Here is a 9,139-nt window from a genome sequence, read left to right on the forward strand (position 1 = left end):
TCGAGAGAGATATGACAAGAGCCGAGTGGGCTCTTGTTGTTGTTGGGTTTGCCAACGTTAGGCATGAAGGAAATAATGCCCTTGGTCCAAGTATGCATTCTATGTTAAGTCTAATAAATGCGGTTCAGTATTAATTAACAAGTTAATAATTCAGTGAGATCAAGTGAGCTGAATGCCTAGCTAGAGGCCGCTTCAGTTCAAGTGGAATTAATGATATTAATCCACAGCTTACTCTTGACTGAACCCGTAGGGTCACACAAATAGTACGTAAACGGATCAAGTATTTAATGGCATTAAATACTCCATCTATGAATATTCGGAACCGACGGATCTTGGTTTCAGTGGGAGCTAAGATCGTCACAGGCAAGAAATGAATACTCCGGAAACGATGATATTGCCGGAAACGGAAATATGGATCGTATCGGAAATATAAATATTATCCAAGTCGTAGATGTTGCCAGAAACGGAAACATGGTACGTATCGGAAAATATTATCGGATATATTGCCAGAATCGGAAATATTGCCGGAAACGGAAATATTGTCAGAATCGGAAATATTACCGGAATCGGAAAATAATTCCGGAAACGGAAATATTAAATATTTGTTCGAAACGGAAATTAATTCCGGAATCGGAAATATTAAATATTGTTCGTATCGGAAATGAATTCCGGAATCGGAAAATTTAATCGGAAGCGCATCGTACGAATAAGCATCGGACGAGGCCTGCCGGACGAGGCCCAGCACGAAGCCAGGCCATCGCCCAGCAAGCCAAGCGCGCCGCACAAACAGCCACGCCAGGCCCAGCGCAAGGCCAGGCCCAGCAGGCTGCGCAGCGCGCAGCGCACGCGGGCGCTGCGTGGGCTGCTGCTCGCGCGCACGCATGGGGGCCCATCGTGGCTGCCGTGCGTGTGTGTGCAAGTGTTTGTGTTCGTGCACGTTTCCTAAAACATGCAGAGTTCGGTTAATGATTAAATTCCTAATTCTATTTGATAAATTAATTAAATTAGAGTTCTTGTAGGATTCTAGGTTTAATTAATTTGTATCTGAATAGGATTTCGATTCCCTTTCCATACCCCTATAAATATGAGGCTAGGGCTCACAATTTATAACAAGTTTCAAAAGTATTCAAAAGTGAGTTTTTTGAGAGAAAATTAAAACACACATCTTGCTCATAAAAGTGCCGAAATTTTCTAGTACCTTAAGGGCGATTCTAGTTGGTCAATCTTAAGGCGGATCCGGACGTGCTGTGGACTATCTACGGAGGGACGACACTTGGAGTCCTAAAGACTTGTTCTTGTTCGGTTCGGGCGCAGCTAGGGAGGGCACGCAACAAAGAGTATGCATCTAAATTATGCTATATGATTATGTGTAAATAATATGTTGTCCTGGGTTAATGGTTGTTTCCGCATGATCTATGTAATGTCATATGTATCATAACCTAACAGTGGTATCACGAGCCCCTTATTATTTTCATAATCTAAATTGCATGAACATGGTTAAATATTACAAATTTGCAAGAATTAAAAGGGGTGATTAATTTTCGTAATTGTTAATTAATTGCAAATTGCGTTTATTTTTTCTGCCGAACCCAGAATTCTCAAATTCGAAGCCTAACTATGACTTTTCGAAGGTTTTAGTTTTTCGAATGCAAAATTTCGTAAATTTAAGATGTTAAATTAAATATTAGCGATTCTTGTTGATAAATCTTGAATTTTTGATTGACCTACTGCATATGTTTAACAAGTTTGAATGCCTAGTCTTGTTAATTATGCAATCTAATTTGTAATTATGATTAATTTTTTGAAAATTAGAATAATTTAGAATTAATTTGATTTTCATAATTAATTGTAATTTAATTAGAAACCTATGATTAAAAACCACCATAAAAATTGTAAATTTATGATAAATTTTAAATTTTTATGACCTAGACTTGAATCCATAACAATCGGAAATCAATTGGATAATAAATTTTCGATTTTTCGCCCTAAAATTATGAAATTAATATTATTTATTAATTTGTCATTAATTTTAAATATAAATTTTAAATTTTATGCTTTTCGTTCATAAAACTTGCACGCACGAAGCAATGGACGCTTCGTGTTACCCTTAAGGGGTGTTGTATAATGCGGGCATGCGACGACGAGCAAGGGAGCTCGTCGCCCGTGCGGCACGAATGCAATGAGCAAGGGCGTAGTGCACGAGCACAAGGCAGCAGCCCTGCCTTGTGTCGTGTGCCACGAGCAATGGACGAATGGGCATGGGCGAAGGGCGAGCCAAGGCAGTCGCGTGTGGGCAGCAAGCGAGCTGCGCCACAACGCGCGCTGCCTCGCACAAGAGCGCGCAGCCTCGCGCGCAGCGAGCGCAAGCTCGCGTGCCACGAGCGCTGCGCCCAGCATTGCTCGCGCGCACAACGAGCGAGGACTCGCGCGCACAGCCAGCATTGCTCGCGCGCACAGCGAGCGATGTCGCCCGCCCAGTGAGCGATGTCGCGCGCCCAGCGAGCGATGGCTCGCGCGCCCAGCGAGCGATGTCGCGCGCCCAGCGAGCGATGTCGCGCGCGCACTGCGAGCGATAGCTCGCGTGCGATGAGCGCTGGCGCGCGCAGCGAGCACCAATGCGTGCGGAGGCTTGCGATGGGGATGCAGCAGCTATGCGACGAGCGCATGGGCTGCGCGCACATGGCCAGCAATGGCTGTGTGCGTGCGGCCCATGGGCGTGCAACGCGTAGGGTGTTTGCGTTACGATTAAAGATCGTTTTGAATGTTTAATTTGAAAATTTCAGTTCACGTAATTTTAATTAATTTTAAAATTAATAATTTAAATTATTTTCTTGGATTTTAATTTTGAATATTGTAATTATAATAAATGTTATTTATTCTAATTATTTTACTAAAATTAAAATCATGAATTAATTTAAATACGACTGAAATTAAATTAAACTTTTTGGATTCAATTATAAATTGATATGAGCTTTAAATTTTAATTAAATTTGTATGTTTCCGGTTGGACTAGAAATACATTTTTATGTTTAAAATTAGTAAAGCATATAAATATATTGGTTTAAGTGGGAGTGCTTTTAGTCATAAACTCTTGATTAGGTCTACAAATCCTTAAGGTTAAAACAACTTGATTAGAATTAATAAGGACTGAATAATTGGTAGATTATTGGTGCCCTTGATTAATTGTTGCAAATGTTTACGTGATGCATAATGTGTTTTACTAACCAGCTATGTGGGCCATTCATGATAATGAATGGGTGAATGGTATATATTGTATATGTACTGTTTTGCAGGTTATGAAGTGACTAGTATGGCCCAAATAGGATAGAAAATATGGTCTGCGTACCATTAATTTGAATGTAATTGGTCTAAAGTACCAAAGTTATTTTTCAATTCAAATATGGTCTGCGAACCATCAAATAGTTGTAATTAGTTATAGCTTATCCTATTTGAAGAAAATGGTGCCTCCCACGGAGATTTTCAAGACGGACTTTGAAGTCAAAGCTTCAAGATGAAGTCGGGCCATACTAGATCACATTTATCTTATGCATGTTTTAAGTTATTTATTGTTTTAAATATGTCTTAAAATGCATGAGATCAAAAGCTTGATTATGTTGCATGATTAAGGATTTTAGTTCACTTAAAATCTAACCAACATAGTAAGAGCCTTAAGTTCCAAACTTAAAAATTGAGTTAAAAGGTGCCATGCCAAAATATACACTTGCTTGGATATCCTTTACATCAATCTAGTAATAGTTTTCGCTCAGCGAGGTGTTACTTATTGGTCCTAAAGGGGCAAGGTACACAAATAATTGTGAGTACATGTTAGTTTTGGTGAAACTCAACGATATAAGTAAGGAGTCCTTTTATGTCGTGGCAAATTCGATAGGTTTACCTAATAAGTTCTTAGACGTGCCTATCAACCAAGAATAGTTTCTAGACTATTAGCAAAAGGCTTTTGCTTACCTAAGATGTTCTAGGATTAAGTCGACAAACTGTGCTTAGTTCTTCAATGATTTTAGGATCTTGGAATCATTTTATTCACACCTGCCGGAATACATAATTTGAATAAAATGCTTAATAAACATTGAATTATGCATGTATGCTAGAATTTAAGTTTATTAAGAGAAACTGTGAATGGTTATTTATTTGTTTATTCTTTTCAATTGTAGTATTAATATGGCAAACAACAATCAAAACATCATCATGGGTTCTGAGCTTATGGTCAAGCTGAACCTGACAAATTTTCTTGAATGGGAAGCTAAGCTAGTTGAAATAGTCAAACTCAATGGACTTGAGTATGTACTGTCACATCCCATGCCAAGCTACTATGCCAGAGACATGACCCCTGAGAGATTTTACGCCTGGGATGCGGATCTCAAAAAGGTTATGAGTCTCATGCTGAACAATATCCCTGATGATTGGGCTAAAAGGTTTGTAGCCTATGAACCTTTTACGCTCATCAAGAATCTGAGGGATATCTGTCGTGGAAGTACGGAGGACAGGGACCTGAACGTCCATGAGTTGATTGAATCAATGTCTGGTCTAAAGGTTAGTTCTCCCAACAGGTGTTATAGGATGGAGGTCCAAGAAACACATGTTCAGCTCCTTCGCACTAAACAGAGGGTAGGCGTCCCACTGAGGTTCCATGTGGATCTTATGTGTTCATATTTTGATCGCCTAAGTCTACTAGGAACACCAATAAGCAAAAGGATGGCAGTCTCTGTCTTGCTCAATTCACTACACAGTGGGTTTGGTCGCTTCAAGCAACTATACCTAAGTGAACCAAGAGAAGAAACAGTTGCAGAATTTATTCACCTTGTCAGAAAGGCTGAAATAGTACTGGACTGTGAAGCCAAAGATTTACTCAAGGCTAGAAAGAGACCATTCAAGAAAGGTGGAAAGTCCAAGGGCAATGCTAAATCAAAGCAGGACAAGTCCACATCAGGCTGTCTTTATTGTGATGGAATAGGCCATTACAAAAGAAAATGTCCAAAGCTAAAGGAAGATCAGAAGAACGGAACAGTCGTTCCATCTTCAGGTATTTTCGTTATAGACTGTATACTTGCTAATTCAACTTCTTGGGTATTAGATACAGGTTGTGGCTCACACTTATGTTCCAATCCACAGGGACTAAGAAGAAGTAGAAAGTTAAGCAAGGGTGAAGTCGACCTACGAGTGGGAAATGGAGCACGGATTGCTGCATTAGCTGTAGGAACTTACTATTTGTCGTTGCCCTCCGGGCTAGTTTTGGAACTGGAAGAATGTTTCCATGTTCCAAGTCTTACTAAAAACATCATTTCAGTTTCTTGCTTAGATGCTAAGGGATTTTCCTTTTTAATAAAAGACAATAGTTGTTCGTTTTATTTTAAAGAGATGTTTTATGGATCTGCTAGATTAGTCAATGGACTTTATTTATTAGATCACGACAAACAAGTATATAACATAAATACCAAAAAGGCCAAAAAGGATGATTCAGATCTCACCTATCTGTGGCATTGTCGATTAGGCCATATAAACTTGAAACGCTTAGAAAGACTTCAAAGGGAAGGAATTCTAGAACCATTTGACTTAGAGGATTATGGTAAATGCGAATCATGTTTACTTGGCAAAATGACAAAGCAACCTTTCTCTAAAGTTGGAGAAAGAGCAAATGAACTATTGGGTTTAATCCATACAGATGTATGTGGACCAATGAGTACAAATGCTAGAGGTGGTTTCAGCTACTTTATCACTTTCACTGATGACTTCAGTAGGTATGGTTATGTCTACCTAATGAAGCATAAGTCTGAATCCTTTGACAAATTCAAGGAATTTCAGAGTGAAGTAGAGAATCAATTAGGCAAGAAGATTAAGGCACTGCGGTCTGATAGAGGCGGTGAATATCTGAGCTATGAATTTGATGACCATCTGAAAGAATGTGGAATTCTATCAGAATTGACTCCTCCTGGAACACCACAATGGAACGGTGTGTTAGAACGGAGGAACAGAACCTTGCTAGACATGGTCAGGTCAATGATGGGTCAGGCCGAACTTCCATTAGAATTTTGGGGACATGCACTAAATACAGCTGCACTCACTATAAATAGAGCTCCGTCTAAAGCTGTCGAAAAGACTCCATACGAATTATGGTTTGGAAAGCCTCCAAATGTGTCTTTTCTTAAGATTTGGGGATGTGAAGTATACGTCAAACGATTAATTTCAGACAAACTTCATCCAAAATCTGACAAATGTATCCTTGTGGGCTATCCAAAGGAAACAAAGGGGTATTACTTCTACAATACATCTGAGAACAAAGTGTTTGTTGCTCGAGATGGTGTCTTTTTGGAGAAGGATCACATTTCCAAAATGACAAGTGGGAGAAAAGTAGACCTCGAAGAAATTCGAGTCGAACAACAAACTCTAGAGAATGCTCAAGATGACATTCAGGATGAAACTCAGAGATCTTTAGAAGAATCAGGTGAGAATCATGGTCAATCTAGAAATGTTACCCCGCGTAGATCGCAAAGATATAGATCTCAACCGGAAAGATACTTAGGTATTTTGACGAACGAGAGCTATGACGTTCTATTACTTGAAAGTGATGAACCTGCGACTTACAAGCAAGCTATGACGAGCCCTAGCTCCAAGCAATGGCAAGAAGCCATGCAATCTGAATTAGACTCCATGTCTGAAAACCAAGTATGGGATTTGGTCGATTTGCCAGATGGCTACCAAGCCATTGGAAGCAAATGGGTTTTCAAACTGAAAAAGGACAAGGATGGGAAACTTGAAGTTTTCAAAGCTAGATTGGTCGCAAAAGGTTACAGGCAAGTCCACGGTGTGGATTACGATGAAACCTTTTCACCAGTTGCAATGCTAAAGTCTATTCGAATAATGTTAGCAATCGCTGCATATTACGATTACGAAATATGGCAGATGGATGTCAAAACTGCTTTCTTAAACGGCGTTTTAACAGAAACTGTGTTTATGACACAGCCTGAAGGTTTTGAGGATCCAAAGAATGCTAAAAAGGTATGCAAGCTAAAGAAGTCAATCTACGGATTGAAGCAGGCATCCAGGAGCTGGAATATACGTTTTGATGAAGCAGTCAGTGACTTTGGTTTCATCAAGAACGCAGACGAATCTTGTGTATACAAGAAGGTCAGTGGGAGCAAAATTGCTTTCCTAGTATTATATGTCGACGACATATTGCTTATCGGAAATGACATTCCTATGTTGAAACTCTGTCAAGATTTGGCTTGGGAAATGTTTTTCGATGAAGGATCTAAGAGAAGCACAGTACATATTGGGCATCAAGATTTACAGAGATAGATCTAAAAAGATGATTGGACTTAGTCAAAGCACTTATATCAATAAGGTGCTTGATAGGTTCAAGATGGCGGACTCCAAGCGAGGCTACCTACCCATGTCTCATGGAATGACTCTAAGCAAGACTCAGTGCCCAAAAACACTTGATGAGCGTAGACGAATGAATGGGATTCCATATGCATCATTGATTGGTTCAATAATGTATGCTATGATATGTACACGCCCGGATGTTGCGTACGCACTCAGTGCTACGAGTAGATACCAGTCAGACCCAGGAGAGGCGCATTGGACTGCTGCCAAGAATATTCTGAAGTACCTGAAAAGGCACAAAGATGACTTCCTGGTCTATGGTGGAGATGATGAATTAATTGTTAAAGGCTATACGGACGCAAGTTTCCAAACCGACAAAGATGATTTTAGATCACAGTCTGGGTTTGTCTTCTGCCTCAACGGAGGAGCAGTAAGCTGGAAAAGTGCTAAGCAAAGCACCATTGCGGATTCTACAACTGAAGCGGAGTACATTGCTGCACATGAAGCAGCAAAGGAAGCTATATGGCTAAGGAAGTTCATAGGAGAACTTGGTGTAGTCCCCTCCATTAAAGGACCAATAGCCCTGTATTGTGATAATAACGGAGCTATTGCACAGGCAAAAGAGCCTAGACACCACCAGAGAGTCAAGCATGTACTTCGTAGATTTCACCTTCTACGAGAGTTCGTTGAAAGAAAAGAAGTCGAGATAAGCAAAATTGGAACTGATGACAACATATCAGATCCATTAACTAAACCTCTGCCGCAGGCGAAGCACAACTCGCACACTGCAGCTATGGGAATCAAGCATATTGGAGAATGGCTTTGATGTCTCTGTTTAATGTTTTAAAGTTTTAGAGTTTAAATCTTTGTAAAACATTATTGGTTAATCATTCACAATAAATGAAATGAATTCATTTTTCCATTTAATTTGTGGTTTATTAAATGATGAGTCCCTTCAATTTGACGATATATTCAAGATAGACTGTCAGGACCAGTCCTGTGACTAAGAAATGTCTATCAAGTGAACTTGAATGTCAAAGGTTGAAAATGGTCCCTAATCGGAGTTTTCTATAAAATTGGACGCATAGAAAACGTTAGACGATTAGAATGCAAGATGACTAGTAGTTCTGTTTCTTGAACTGTGTGGACATGGCAATGTCATAATCATTTGCATAGATACTTACTTTGGGAAGACTAGTATCGGACAAGACCTATGAAACTTTACTGTAAGAGATGAAAGTCTGTCATAAGTAAATTTCATTAAATTATTAGACACTAAATCCTCAATACCTGAGTGATTTGAGATTACTTGTTTGAGAACTGGTTGCTTTGACGTTGACCAACCGTCGCACCGTAAAAGGAGGCTATAAAGGCAACGCTCAGGTAATCACCTATCAAACGAAGTCTAATCTCAAGATCGCAAGATTGGGATTGTCCTCCCATAAATCGGGATGAGATGCTTAAAAGTTGTACAAGGCCACTCGGAGAGCTAGAAACTGTGAAATGCATGGCCGTGCTCGGATGAATCATAGGCTATGATTATCTGTTTATTTGATCAGTTGAACTTTGAAACCGAGGAACACCTCTGGACGTAATAAGGATGACAACTCTTACCTTATGTTCAAGAGCAAGCATCGAGAGACAAAGGAATTAGGAAATGCACACTTGTCCCTAAGGACAAGTGGGAGACTGAAGGAAATAATGCCCTTGGTCCAAGTATGCATTCTATGTTAAGTCTAATAAATGCGGTTCAGTATTAATTAACAAGTTAATAATTCAGTGAGATCAAGTGAGCTGA

The sequence above is a fragment of the Spinacia oleracea genome, chromosome 3 (genome assembly GCF_020520425.1).
Source record: "Spinacia oleracea cultivar Varoflay chromosome 3, BTI_SOV_V1, whole genome shotgun sequence".
NCBI lineage: Eukaryota > Viridiplantae > Streptophyta > Magnoliopsida > Caryophyllales > Amaranthaceae > Spinacia > Spinacia oleracea.